At 35.4% G+C, this 14,217-nt stretch overlaps 1 protein-coding gene across 5 annotated transcripts in view; it reads left to right on the top strand.

Moving 5' to 3' along the window:
• Nucleotides 1-14,217, top strand: part of LOC126919395 (protein eva-1) — a 322,945-nt gene that overhangs the window by 91,954 nt on the left and 216,774 nt on the right. Inside the window, exon 1 of one of the 5 annotated variants that reach the window (XM_050728590.1) lies at nucleotides 10,015-10,315. The exons of the other annotated variants lie outside the window; for them this stretch is intronic. The gene's annotated coding sequence lies outside the window, so the exon portion shown is untranslated. Of the gene's footprint in view, nucleotides 1-10,014; nucleotides 10,316-14,217 lie in introns of those variants that run through there. 5 annotated transcript variants of the gene reach the window in all.

Raw genomic sequence — 14,217 nt, 5'->3', positions numbered from 1 at the left:
ATTATGCTCCTGTCGATGACCACTTCTCTCCTCCTAAAGGTCATTGAACCGTTTCGATGACGCACTGAGAAACTTTTCCGGAGAATTAACTCTTTTGCTCTGATTCGTACCCTTGCTTATGGCAGTAACGCCATCATCCCCTGTGAGAGGTTGAATTATTACAGTTCACCGTTCCCCCATCATTCGACGGCTACATCAGGCTGATGATATGAAGTACCATGAACGACATCGTGCAATTTCTGAAAGCTTAATATGGAGTTGTTAATGAGGAGAATTATTAGTTTGTTACCGAGATCGAAGCTGAAGGGGTTTTCCTCATTCACTGCCTGTCTGCTTGCATGACTTTGAGTAGTCATAATGAAATGTAGCTACGTTCGAGTATTTCAAGTAATGTTCCTTCCTTTTTGAAGTAATCTTCCTCTGGTACCACTGGTACCTTTTGCTCTTTTTCATTCTCTAAAACAAGAGACTTCAATTTAAGGCAAGAGATAAATAAAGGTAAAAATACTTTCTTTTTAAGAGAATGCAAAATAGAAATTATTTATCGTGCCATAAAAATTAAATGTACTTAACCGAAATAAATATTTTACAAGACTTTATTATTAACCTTCTTGTTTTACACTATATATTTTCTGCCATAGTATACGTTACGTTGTATAAAGCTCTGTACAAAGCTTAAGCTTTGAAGCACTGAATTTTACGTAAATAACTGCACCTTAAATTCTATGCTGGTTATGTTTCTCATCCTTTTCCTTTTTTCTTCTATTCAATTTCTGATTAATACACCTTTTCTCGATACAGATACCAAAATACCAATTAACTGCTCACCATATCCACCAACATCCATTGTTACGCCGCACAAGACATCTGCATTCCATCCCGCGCAGCTTGACAGCCAACGGTCTACGTGCCGTCCTTCGAACCCTCCATAGGCCCAAGGACCCACCATAAATTTGAAATCCTAACTGCATTGTTCGCACATATGGTTTAAGTCAATCTGTTTGCCCGAAAAGACTTTCTAATTCTAGAAGCGTTTTCGGCTGGTTTTTAGAAGGGTCGTTGGGTATATTACGCGCTCTTAAAAATTACGGAGAAAGCGGGTAGTGGCCTAACGCAAAAAGCGGAGAGCTACCTAACGGAAAATCCGAGTTTTCCCATAAACAATGTCGCCCAGGACCTAACCCCCTGTTGGTAGGAGGCTTCTTCGTCCTATCTTCCTTCCCAACATTGGTCATAACCAATCGGCATCGCGGATCATTGCCCTCACATCACATCAGAACAAACTTCAGAGTTCCTTCGGCTCTCAAAGTGCCTACAGTTCCGAGAGTTCCTTCGGCTCTCAAAGTGACTACAGTTCCGAGAGTTCCTTCGGCTCTCAAAGTGACTACAGTTCCGAAAGTTCCTTCAGCTCTCAAAGTGACTACAGTTCCGAGAGTTCCTTCGGTTCTCACAGTGCCCATAAATCTGACAGCTCGTATAGCTCTCACGCTGCCTAGAGTTCCTATAGTTCCTTCATTTCTCCGACTGTTCCTACTGCTCCGACTTCTACTGCTTCTACGCCATCAGGAGAGTCACTATATTGGTTCTCATAACCAACGAACAGTCAAGATCAACATATATACGGATTCTCTCATCTAAGAATAATCCTTCTCTTCGTTACCTATATCTTAATCAACGGCGTTACTACTTTGTGTGATTGTATAAAGTGTTGGAAATATATATTTTTATAACTCTGTGAATCTCAGCGTTATACTACAACAACCATCCCTATTATCCTAACCGAAATAAGGGGATCGAACTATTCGTGGTGTCGATTATTATAATCGTAACGGGAATTTACGACTCCCGTTGACGCGTATTCTTTGGACCGCGTCTCCCCGCGATAGCTCGAAAATACATCCATAATAATGCTAGAGATAATGGTGCTCCGTTTTCATAGATACTATAAATCTCCCATAAATCCTACATTTGTCTTAAAATTTAATCCCAATATTTAAGGATAATTTAGAACTTTATACTTTATGCAGATTCTCATTTTTACTATTTTCTATGCAATAAAATAATATTTAATATAATTTCCTCTCTATATAATAATAAATTTTAAAATAATATATATTTGTATATTCATATGTAACTTAGACTATCCTCAAACAATTACTACACGTTATACGTAAATGTATACTAACACGTTAGCAATTCTAAATTGAAAGGCCATCGTTTATGCTGATGTTCGATCTCGATTACACGCGTTTCTAATTAACATGTTTAATAAAGGATACAGGGTTCGAGATACGTACAAGAGATTAATTACGAAGATATGTTTTAATAAGAATCTGTAAAATATGAATAGGATTAATAATTAAAAAAGTGAAATAATTTAAAAGTTCAGAATAACTACAGTTAAATAAATTTGGTGCTATAATAATTTATTTTATTCCAGTTTTTATAAGTATTTCTATGTATTATTCGCATAACGAAGTCCTGCTTTCAATTGTATAATTCCATTTGAATCTAAATTACAGTTCTAGTATCAGACACAAGAAAGTTAATGAATTAAACTTGCAATAAATTGTCTGAAGAATTATTTATCTACAAAAGAAGTACATGGGATATCAGTAAATAATGAGAAAGACACAAAAGAGATAAATAACAGTAGAACAGAGAAGAAAAGCAGAAAATGGAGAAAAAATATGAAACTGAAGCATCGAATAGGTGGAAGAAAACACAGAAATGTAGAGAAGTTCAGTTTCAACAGACAGAAGTGCTGTTCAATGAAAAATCGTTAGATTCGCGTGTTTAATACTCAACTATGCTATCCTCGATCATTGATAAATAACAAGATCGTATATCTGTGTACATTATCGTGATAATTGCACTCGATACTAAAGATAGATGGTAGGGAAAATATCGATATTTCCTGCTCATAAAATATTGACAATCGAAATCATTTTTCCAGTTAAATTACAGCGAGAGTTGAAACAAACTCAAATAGAGCTTGAGCAACGCAAAAATTTATTTGTCAGCATTAATTTTTAATATTTTACGATATATTTTCTACAAATTTATGTATGAAGTTATACATACTGAACGATTTATATGATTTTTGTAACAGATTTACAAAAGTATTATGTATTTCTGATTTTTGTTAGCGTGGAATGATGAAATTAATGCTGCCACAAATATTTTAATAATTTTATGATAATAAAACGCAAAGAATAATTTTTATATTTAATATTCCAAAGATTTTCAGAAACATTTAGAAGCCTCTAAAACATCACATGATTTCGAAATAAAAGATCTTCTTTCTGTCACGAAAATTTTTTTCTCGCATTCTTCCATATCAAAGATATCGCGTCAAGTTGAAAAGGCAGTGAATTCAAAGGGGGGAAGACTCACATTTTCACAGCCTAAACCTTTGCATGCCGTTATTCGATAATTTTATTAACTCTCTGAAAGGGAAACGGGCGATCATGCAGTTAAGAAAAAAAAAAAAAAAGAAAAAAGAAATGAGGTGGAAACTTTAAAGGGATTTCCAAGCAGTTCACGATACTCGTCCATCGTCTACTATTTCGAAAGCTAGACATTCCACTTGGCTTGATTCGTTCTATTTCAAGAGATTTCGTTTCCTTTCTCCTATGCTTCCCTCTCGTGTTCCTCTTTCGTATGGCTTTGTTTTTTCGCAAGGTTATACGAGCCACTATTCAACCTTCTGAAGATTTCTTTTATTTCACTATGGAACAGATAACGAAAACCAGACGTATCCAGTGATACAATGATAAACGATTTTCTATTTAACAACCTCGAAGAAATATTGGTTGTCCGGAAAATTTTTTCCGGTTTTTTTCATCCCCGTCATTACTTGAAATTACAAATGGAAATGCGATGCATCAGATTGTTTTCCGTTAAATCGTGGGGAAATACATTAAAACGGTTTATATGGGCAAGCTTCATAAAATGCTCGTGGATGATGGATTTTTATATTTTTTTACGTTTCTGCTAATTCACGTGTCGTATAACGTGGGTTATTCTCGATCAATGTTTTGAACTGATCTTCATCAGTGATGGAGCCAGGCGTTCTTGATCTTCAAGGTTGAAATCACCAGCCTTAAACCTAGAAAACCACTTTTGCACAGTTTTTTTATCCATAACACCGTCGCAGCGCATGTTTTGTTTCTGCCTGTGTGGCATTTTTGCCTTTTCGATAAAAAAAGGCATCAAATGCCTGTTATGCACTTTGTTTTTTCCATATTTAAAAGCGTATAAAACTAACGGAAATTAACGTATCTTAACGAAACCTTTTTCCAAATATGTCTAAATTACCACTTTTTAAAATATCTACACGTGTCATTTGCTTTCAATTATTCTAATATATTCAGACCTGTCCTAATGCCACCCACCGGAAATCGGCACGAACTTTCCGGACAGCCATAGGATATCTTTTATTCCGTTCTATTATGCAATGAAGAACCATATTAGTTTCTTAACTCTTTCGTCGGAATTTTCTTTCACAGAAATATGTCCTAATATTAAAACTCTGAATGGAAGAATTCAACAATAGTTAACTAGTCTCTTAGCAAAGAATTTAATATTTTCGTAGAAAATGAAAAAGGCTATTCCTTTTCTTAAGAACTCATAAAATGGTGCGTAATGTCTGTTAAATTCAAATAATTATACAATACTGTACAAACATTTTATAATTAAGCATACTAGTTAAGAATATTCTAATTTTGTAAATGAATTTAAGAATGCACGATATTATTTTAGTTTTATCGTATACCTTAATAAATATTTCACTCAATAATTATTTATTTAAAATACTTAATATTTTGTGTAACATAGAAAAAGTTAAATAAATAGATGATAACCGACATTAAAGATAAGATAACACACTAATTCAGCAGAATTTAGAACAAATTATGAACTAATGCTTCAACAAAATAACATTTTAAAAGTATTATTTTCCATTCATAGATATATATTCTTTTATGTATATTATATATATATATATTTTATATTCATTCTTTATAAAAAATATAAAGAAAAAATTATTTATATATATAATACCTACAATAAATGCAATAAAGTACATGAACGTGGTGGTGAAAAAGAATTAACTCGAGATCGTGACAAAGGCTCTTACACGTCAACATTCGTTCGATCCTATTCCTCTACTCTATATCTTTTTTGTTTTTGTCCGTCGTATGCGATGTTTTCCTCATTAGTTACTAACAATGGAGTCGGGCTTTCATGAATATTTACACAATACCAAACGAGAGCGAGGAAGTCAGTCTGCAACAATACATCAGTTATATTCGAGTTTGATCGTCTCTCGTGAATTATGTTCCCATTGTTGGCCGGATATGCGCGTTTATTTCTTGACACTGAAAGGAAAACGGAGCAGTGGCTTGATGCTTCACGATCGATGATGTTCGCAATGAACATGGAAGACTTATCGATGATCATCGCAGGCCATCGTACATACGCTTTCATTAAAAAGGAAATAGAGAAAAGAAATCCACCTGTAATTTCACTTCCTTATGTAATCAAGGAAGGCTCGTAGATCGTTTATTAATCAACGTTTTTCTCTTTATTAATCAACGAAATTGATAATTCGTTTCTTGGAATTAGATAAAGTTCATAATAATAAGTGCGCAAATTTTGTGGTGCAAAATGATAATTTTACAATAAAATATGTTTCTATTTATCAAGTTGTTCTTCTGTTTTTAATTAATTGATTTCTAGTTGATTAAGTAAGGAAGAAGATTGCTATTCTGTTTATTGGAAATCAGTAAAGTTTATGATGAATCAGTTTTATGCTTGTTGCATAACAAAGTTATAAAGTATTGATACTTATAGGTATTCTGTACTCATATTGCTCTTGTAACTTATCCTGCGAATATTCAAATGCATATAATCAAGTTTTCGCAAAAATTTAATAATACTTCTAGAAATTCCGTTCACGTCTGTATTTAAAAATTTCATGAAAATCTGAAATCATGATAAGAATATAAAATAAAGAAGTAAAACTAAAATAAAATTTACAAATAAACAAAATCTGCAACTACAACAGAAGTTACAAGAATTCGAATTGAAGTTATTCGAAATTATTCACAGATTATTCGAATTGAAATATTTCATCTTAGTTTGTCGTAATTTCATTCGCCGACTATTTAAAAAATGAAAACATTGTATTTCGCGTGAACTATATATCTATATATCTAGAAGCGTATTTGCATCATGAGTATGTGGAATGATCGTTCAATTCATAATCGACTTGTTAGTCGATCGATACGACCAAAGTTTCGTATTCTGGCATTCGGAACGGGGCAAAGACTTCCGCGGCAAGATTCTCGATGGATACGTAGAGCTTACTGGTTTCAAGTTTCCAAGGAAAACTCCGGCTGGAATGCAACTAACACATTTGCATCTCACCGCATCGGAAACTTAGGAGCGACCAGGCCACAACTTGACCAAAACTCAGCCAGCTACATCGAAGTAGTTTCGACTGGGATCCTGTAAGGATTAAGTCAGTGGCAGTCAGTGTCAATCGGTGCCTGTTACTTTAGTGTTACTGTTTGTGTGCCAGAGCTTTTGTCACGTCGAACTTTCGCGGGAACAAAGACATGTTTCCGGTTACTTTGCAAGACTGGCAAAGGTAATTTAAAGATCTTTTGATTTGCATATTATTGAAAATTTTTAAAATTATATAAAGTAACAAGCAAACATTTCTTTGTATAAATCATACAAAAATTATTGCTCGATATTGCTTTACTGAAAAAGACATATTTTTATTCAAAGAAAACTAATTGTTGTCTTTTTGTAAACATGATAAAATCGTGTCCACAAAAGTGATAGAATTTCAATTTCTTCGATATCGAAGATTACGTTGTTTTACACGATCGTATTTAACAAACATTGTTGAATGCGTTGAATGAAATTCTAATAAAAACCGAAATATGTGCACGTACATATATTTACAACCAATATCCAGAATGAGTTTCTCCCGCCATATTTTTCAATTATAACTATATAATGTACAGTATGGTATCTGTCCCGTATAAAATTGTTCGAACAATTTGCAAAAATATGTAACTTTTATCAAAATATACACATTAATGCCAGTTAATCACTACAAGTGTAATTATTATAAGTATAATTATTACAAGTACTTATTACGTATGTATAATAAGTGATATTTAAACCACAATATATTTTCATAAATTCCAGAAACTTTTTTACAATATCCGACCTATAATAATTTCAATATATTGAATTAAAAATTAATATTTTCATGTAATATTATAGCAATGAGAAATTATCAGCTAACAGTGGATAAAACAATATTGGGGTTTCCAATAGCGGTTTACAGAGGCACGAAGTGGAATTATTTAGGCGAATCAATATATTTACACAATGATAAAATCTAGGCATATCTCACGAACCGAAGCTAGAAGGAAGGAGGGCTGAAACGAACATTTAACGTAGCATTCGGCTCTCGAGGTCTGGCAATTTTTATTTTGCACGATTTTCCGGCAACGTACCAGCGACCGGTTTTATTCGAATTTGCCGTGATCAATCTCCAGGCACGCGCGAATTTTCGATTTCGCGTTCGAAAATTGCAGCCATTCATTTCGCGATACGCGTCGACGCTAATAAACGAAAACGTTGAAAAAAGTCCAGGACGAACAATAGCTGGGAAATGAGGGGATGCGGCCGACGGGCGCGGCCTGTTCGGCGTACAGCCGAATATTCGATTCGTTTGTACGGTTGCTTTCGTTACCGGTGACAGTTTGTAAATAAATTACTGCATTCGAATTGCACTGTACACTGTCAATTCTGTAAATCTGACAGTATTAGATAATTTGAGAAATCTTTCAGACAATTAGAGAACTTCTTCATAACTTTTTATTGTAACGTTTTTTGTAATATTCGTTAATATTTTTCTCCTTCAGTAACAGCTTTTCTTATAATTGACTCGTGCATCTTCAGAAATTTTGTAGATTTCCAGCGAAATTTCGTATTTGAAAATTTGGATAATTGAGAAATGACATTTTTGAAGTTCTACCATCTTTTTTCCTTCCAGTAATTTGAGAAAAGTTGTAATCGTAAAACTAAAGCGGATTCTATTTATCCGAGGAAAATTAGAATCACTGAGAAAGAATTCGTTGAACCGTGGTTGTTAATACGTACATATAAATTCGAGGATTTATTAAACGTGGGAGTTGAATGTCAGTTTTACAACAACTTCGTAAAATTCGAAGTCAATCGGCAGGTAGTAAAAGAGACTTGTGATCTAGATACGCGACATAGAATTTTTCACTTCGTATTTGGATAGTTTTATCGATTGGGTTTAAAGAATCGTTTGATTACTTTTTACAAATTGTTAGCGCGGAACGAACTTTAACCCTGAATTCATAAAAAGATTTATACTTCCTTTATTCGTAGACTAACAAATCAAAAGATACTACACCTAAAATTGATGAAATTGACTTTTAATAGGCTCAAATATAAATCTTCCTGATAACCTCTTCGACCGTAAGAGAATGAAAAGAAAATTATCACGAATGAACGCATCACGTCCTTTCTCGTTCCCAGCGATCTTCGTCTATCGTGAAGCAGAAGTTCGTTCGTCAGAAAGTGATTTCCAGAAGGCGGAACGAATTTCCTTCGGATCAGGACGCGTTTCGTAGCTGATCTCACGAGGATTCTTACGTTGGAACTTTCGCCTCGAATGTGACGAGGCAACGAGACCTCCAATTTTACTACTCGTCCTCCTTTTTGAATTCGTTACCCACATTCCCTGAAAGACTTGCCATCCACGAGATCCACGAAGATTCCAAACCTATAAATATACCTTCTTGTTACGGCCATTTTTATAACTGACTCTGAATAAATAATACAATTAAGTGGTTCGTTTTTCGAACACTCTTTTTACCTCGTTTTCATTACAGTCATGTCTATTTATTGTTTAAAAACAATATTGTCAAATTTCAAAGAATTTCGTCATAAACTTTTATAATAGTTTAAATGGTATTTACATGTAACTGGAAGACTTAAAGTAATTTGTTCTTTTTTTTAATTGGAAAATATTTGTTAATAATATGTTGTATTTTCTGTTTCAGGTAAGAGGCTCTGATTATTCCATGATGCATCCATGGATGCAATATTCATATAAAGTGCGTTATCGGAGCAAGTCTTAACATTGTATGTAAAAAATTTATTGATCATGTTATATTTTTTTGTTAATTGATATTTTCTGCGACATGATGCTGAAAGCTTCAATAAAAATTGAAAATCGAATCGAGAAAGGTAAGAGGGTAATGCGTAAGCTATATTGAAATAAATAATATGGAAATAATTTGTCATTAAAATATTCAATGCTTCCGAAATTTATTGATCACCTAGATCAAGATAAAAAACTTGTGTTTTCAAATAGAATTTTCAACAATTCCAATCTAATATATTTATTTTAGTACCAAGTACACAGTGGTTAAGAATAAAGAATAAGTGCATTCCTGATATAAGAAACAATATTTTCTTAACAAAACGTCTAAATTTCTTGGATTCGTTGAGAAATTCCAATAAACAGACAAAATAAATCGCTAAACACACAATGAGATTAATGAAGCAGTTTTAATTAATCATAAAAGATAATTTAGTTTGACGCGCTGTAAATCCAGTCACCTTAACAATCACTAAAATTCATTATCGGCGCACACGTGCCCCAATTAACATGATTGCAATCGCTAATTGCTGAAACTTTTCTAATCCATCCGATGTCTCAACCGAATCCGCTAACCAAAAGGAAACCATCAATCACGTCCCTATCGTTGTCGTCTAAAAATTTTCGAAGTCAGCGTGGTATAGGAGTTTCGCGTGCACGAATGATCCATGAATCGACAATAGCGTGCATATATTATTAGCGCGGCTTGGCCGTGCCAAATATAAAGTCAGGGCATGGCGGTGAAACGGAATTCCGGCCTTCGTAGTCATTCGCGAAAACACCATCAGTGCCTTCTGGGCATTTCACGCGACACGATCGTCGCACCTAAGAGCTTCTCCCCTCTTTACTTCGCGGGAGAACTCTAGAGAACTTGCGTCGAAATTGGCGGGAAAAGTCCATCCATTCGCGAAAATGTGAGCAATCCCGTATAATCGATTCCTAGGAAAAGCGTTGATTGTTGGAAATTGTGAAACGTTAATTGTTATTGCGTAATTTGTGAATATTGAAAGTGTAGTTCGAGTTATGGATGAAGTGTGATGTTTTGATTGAAATTTAGGGTTATTGGGAATACTGAAGAATTACGGAGAAATTGTAAGTTGACTGATGTGCTTTTGGAAACTTAGATCCTACATCTTTTTTTAATTTCGTTCCTATGAATACTCTATTCCATAATTTTGCAATTTCGTAATATTTTTTATTGAGAATTAAGAATATCCTTTGAGAGAAGAGTCAGGTATAGACGATGTGTTTGTAAAATGCGAGCTATTCAGGTGAAATCGTCGTATTTCAGGAATCAGGAATCAGGAATCAGGAATCAGGAATCAGAATCACTTGTATCGCTTGCTGAATTTTTCTCGAGTTTTCTTAGCTGTCCAGTTCCTGAACTCCTTAAATAAAATATCTAGAATTCTCATAGATTACAGATAAGCATCGTATATAAATTCTTATGATCATATTTTGTCACTGCTTATTCGCGATTATTTAATCAATCAATAGTTAGAAGTTTTCAAAAAGATAGAGGTTATCACTAAAAATTTGTACTGTTACTAGTCTTTAAAATTTATTAGAACGATAAATCGCACTAAATTCAAGAATTCCAGCAGTCCTCAAATGTAGAATAAAATCGTTGCACAGCATTTTCTAAATAGCCGACCTATTAAGTTACTTACAAATTCAAAGTAATAAAGAAAAAAACAAAAATTCGTCTGAGATTGTCCATTTAAAATTTTTTATGCGTGTCACGTTTTCCCAATTTATTTTTCCCATAAAACGAAGAAGAAGAGGTAGAAAGCAAAAAAAAAAGAGGATGCGATGCGTGTCATCCGCCCTGTTCTTTCTCCATCGCCTAAATCCACTCCCGATCGAATATTCGAAAAAACGTTCACCGTATAACTTCAGCCCCCGAAGTCACACGCTTGCACTCGCCAACGTTAATAACGCGACACCAGCAGCACCGATCCATGCATATCGATGTATGGGATCGATAAATATTTATGTCGTGGCACACGAAATATTGATATCGTCCACGATTTAATGCATTCCACGCGAAGGAACCTCTCCAATCAACGAGTTTCCTCAGTTTTTTTCCAAAACGGTCCGCTTGACGATTCGCCTTTTTATTACTTTTTTCAATCGTCTGTTCGCTCGTCCATCGAAACTCGTTTGGAAATTTCTGCGATTCATCAACGCGGCTCATTTCCACTGCGTCAATCGCAATTTACTTCTCTTCTCCAACGATCGACGATAATTTCACAAGGTGCAGGTTGCGATTTAATCGCGTCCTTCGATTTGATTGAACAACAGTCCGATAAGAGGCGACAGGAGACCACCTATAGAAACGAAGACCGAGTTCGGTCAGCCTCTTAATGACCGTTTGTATCGTTTAATGAACGCCGGTGTCCAAGCTAAGGTATAGTCTCTTGAGAGAAGATACATGTGTGGAGACGTTTTGGAAGCTGCCTTTTGACGTAGACAATGCATATTTCGAATGGCTACAAAGCCATAGGGAGAGAACTGAAGTCGATGAAAGCTGATCTGAGACTCACCTCTCTCTCTCTCTCTCTCTCTCTCTCTCTCTCTCTCTCTCTCTCTCTCTCATCTCTTGAGAGACTTCACGGAAGATTATCAAGAAAGACGAAGTTTCCTATATTACTATAGGGACATATGTAGAGACATTTGGAAACTGCATTTTAACGTATCTACGGATAATGCATGCTTCGAATGGTTGCAATGACACAGGGAGGGGATCGAAGAGTTTTAGTAACTGATCTGAAATGGGAGAAGGTTATCAAAATGAGACGAAGCTTGCTATATCGTCAGGGACAAGAATGGTAAAAATCGAAGGAAGAAAGTATTAAGGACTGAAGACAGAGAGAAATGAAACTAGCGGACGAGTAGAGCAACCTCGATGTACCTCAAATGGAAGCGAAGAATCGAGTGTTTTTTCAGTTTCATCTCGTTTTATTGAAAATCGGTGCTGGTACGAAGAAAAGAACTAAGAACGTAGGACTCGACGAACGAAGGAAAATAAGAGAGACCGGCAAGCGAGAAAGTAACAAAGGAGGTACTCTGAAAAACAAAGGAACTGTCAGTGAATCTCGAAGAAAGAGGAGTATGGTTGGAATTTTGGGAGGAATGAGAGACCATCAGGGACGAAACGAACCGAGCGAAATAGTTTGCTTTGATAGAGACGTAGACAGTGGTAAATGCTTGCTAGCCAGGGCGAGCGGAGCACGGCTGGAAACAGTTGTCACTTCGTGATTAGGAGTTCAATAGCCCAGAAGTGCTATTACCACGAGACACGCTTCTGTGTCTACGTGGGTATGGATACATGTACACGGATGTGTGTGCCTGTCTAGATAGAGGCAGATGAACAGAATGGTAGAGAGAGAAGGAACGTTTAGAGAACTTCAATGCAATTCTCAGGCGGGGTCTCAATATTCGTGAAGTCAGCCGCTTACGCATACTTGTGCAGTGTGCACGTTTGCTGAAAGCAAGTGGACCAATAGCCAGGGAAAGATGACTGTCGTGTCGAGGAACACGGATTCCACCGAGTAACTAGTCGCATCTTGGCCTCGCTATTATACTCGAAAGGCCGAATCCGTTTGGCCAAGTGTCCTTCGCCGCCGTCTATTGGCTGAACTACTGGCACAGAACTTTGGAACCGGCCAAGGATAAGACCGATAATTGGCTGGAGATGGATTCCGATTTTGCAGCTCCCCGATCGTGACCTGTTTGTTAACGAATTCGCTGTTCGAGTCTCTCTGGGGTGCGGTGAAAACCGAATTTTTCAGGACAAGGATTTCCAAGAGGCTCCGAATACTTTTCGATTGTAGATCCAGTAAAATGAAGCGTGAAACCTGGAGAATTTGATTTTTACAGTGAAAGGAATTACGAACTAGGGAAAGTTAAGAGAATTACTTTTACTAAATTTGGGCGATGCGAGAAATTGTATTTGGAGAAGTTTTATTTCTTTTAATTTACATGTGTGTAGAATATGGCTTTTATTTAAAAGTATATATCGTTTGCAATGTCGTTATAATTAGATAGATTGTGGTTTTTTATGCATTTACAGAAAATTTGAAAGAGAAAAATTGTACAAAATGCACATAATGTGAAATAGTATAGCATGCCTTCTATAATAGTAGATAACACAATTTTCAATCGAGATTCTACTTTTATAATTATATTCTCAAAACTATGAATGTGCACAGAAATCCGCAGTATAGTAATGAGTTTCAGATTTATTCATGGTTGTTAAGAATATCAAAGAGGTCATCAATTTCGTTACAAGAATTTACGAAAAAGGGGCTATGGAACGAACTCTGATGTTCCACTGGAAACTAATACATAAATCATTTTGCTTATTGGACTTTAACTATAGTGAGCCACATCGCGACTCTTTCATCGAAATTTCATAACCGATATTCCTTCGTGACTTATTGTTATTATTGGTGTTAAATCCAACAACGCGGTACTCCAGAATTCTCGATTCTACGATAAAGCCAGAATCCACAATAAGAAACTAGAAAGACTTCTTTCCTGTCATCCAGTTTCGTTTGTCTCTTTTCTACCGTTCTGACACGCGCCACATATAGCTGATCCAAGGAAGTATCTAATTGAAATTGAATTCTGTTTTTACGGAAATACGAAAAAACGTTGTGTCTCTCTATGAGAACTAATATCGAAACCGCAAAGGCGGATATTGCTTCGAGATGCCTAAGTTCCCGTGCCGAGAAGATGCCGCGCATCGCATCGGCGGAACGTAGGTGCTCTAATTCACTTGGAGTAGTATCTCGCGTGTACGAAAAATGTGTACAAAACGTATACTTATGGTTCTAGGTTTATAACTTTTTAATTTATGAAACAAATTGTATAATCAAAGTTGTAATTACTATACACTTTAAATGAACGTCAAATATAGGGAACATTTGAAATATCGCGCACAAAAATTATTGATACTGTCCCTAAAATAGGAGTTAAAAAAATTTGTA

This window comes from Bombus affinis, chromosome 8 (genome assembly GCF_024516045.1).
Source record: "Bombus affinis isolate iyBomAffi1 chromosome 8, iyBomAffi1.2, whole genome shotgun sequence".
Lineage (NCBI taxonomy): Eukaryota > Metazoa > Arthropoda > Insecta > Hymenoptera > Apidae > Bombus > Bombus affinis.
Note: the sequence above shows the minus strand (reverse complement) of the source record. Positions and strands in the feature narration are given on the sequence as shown.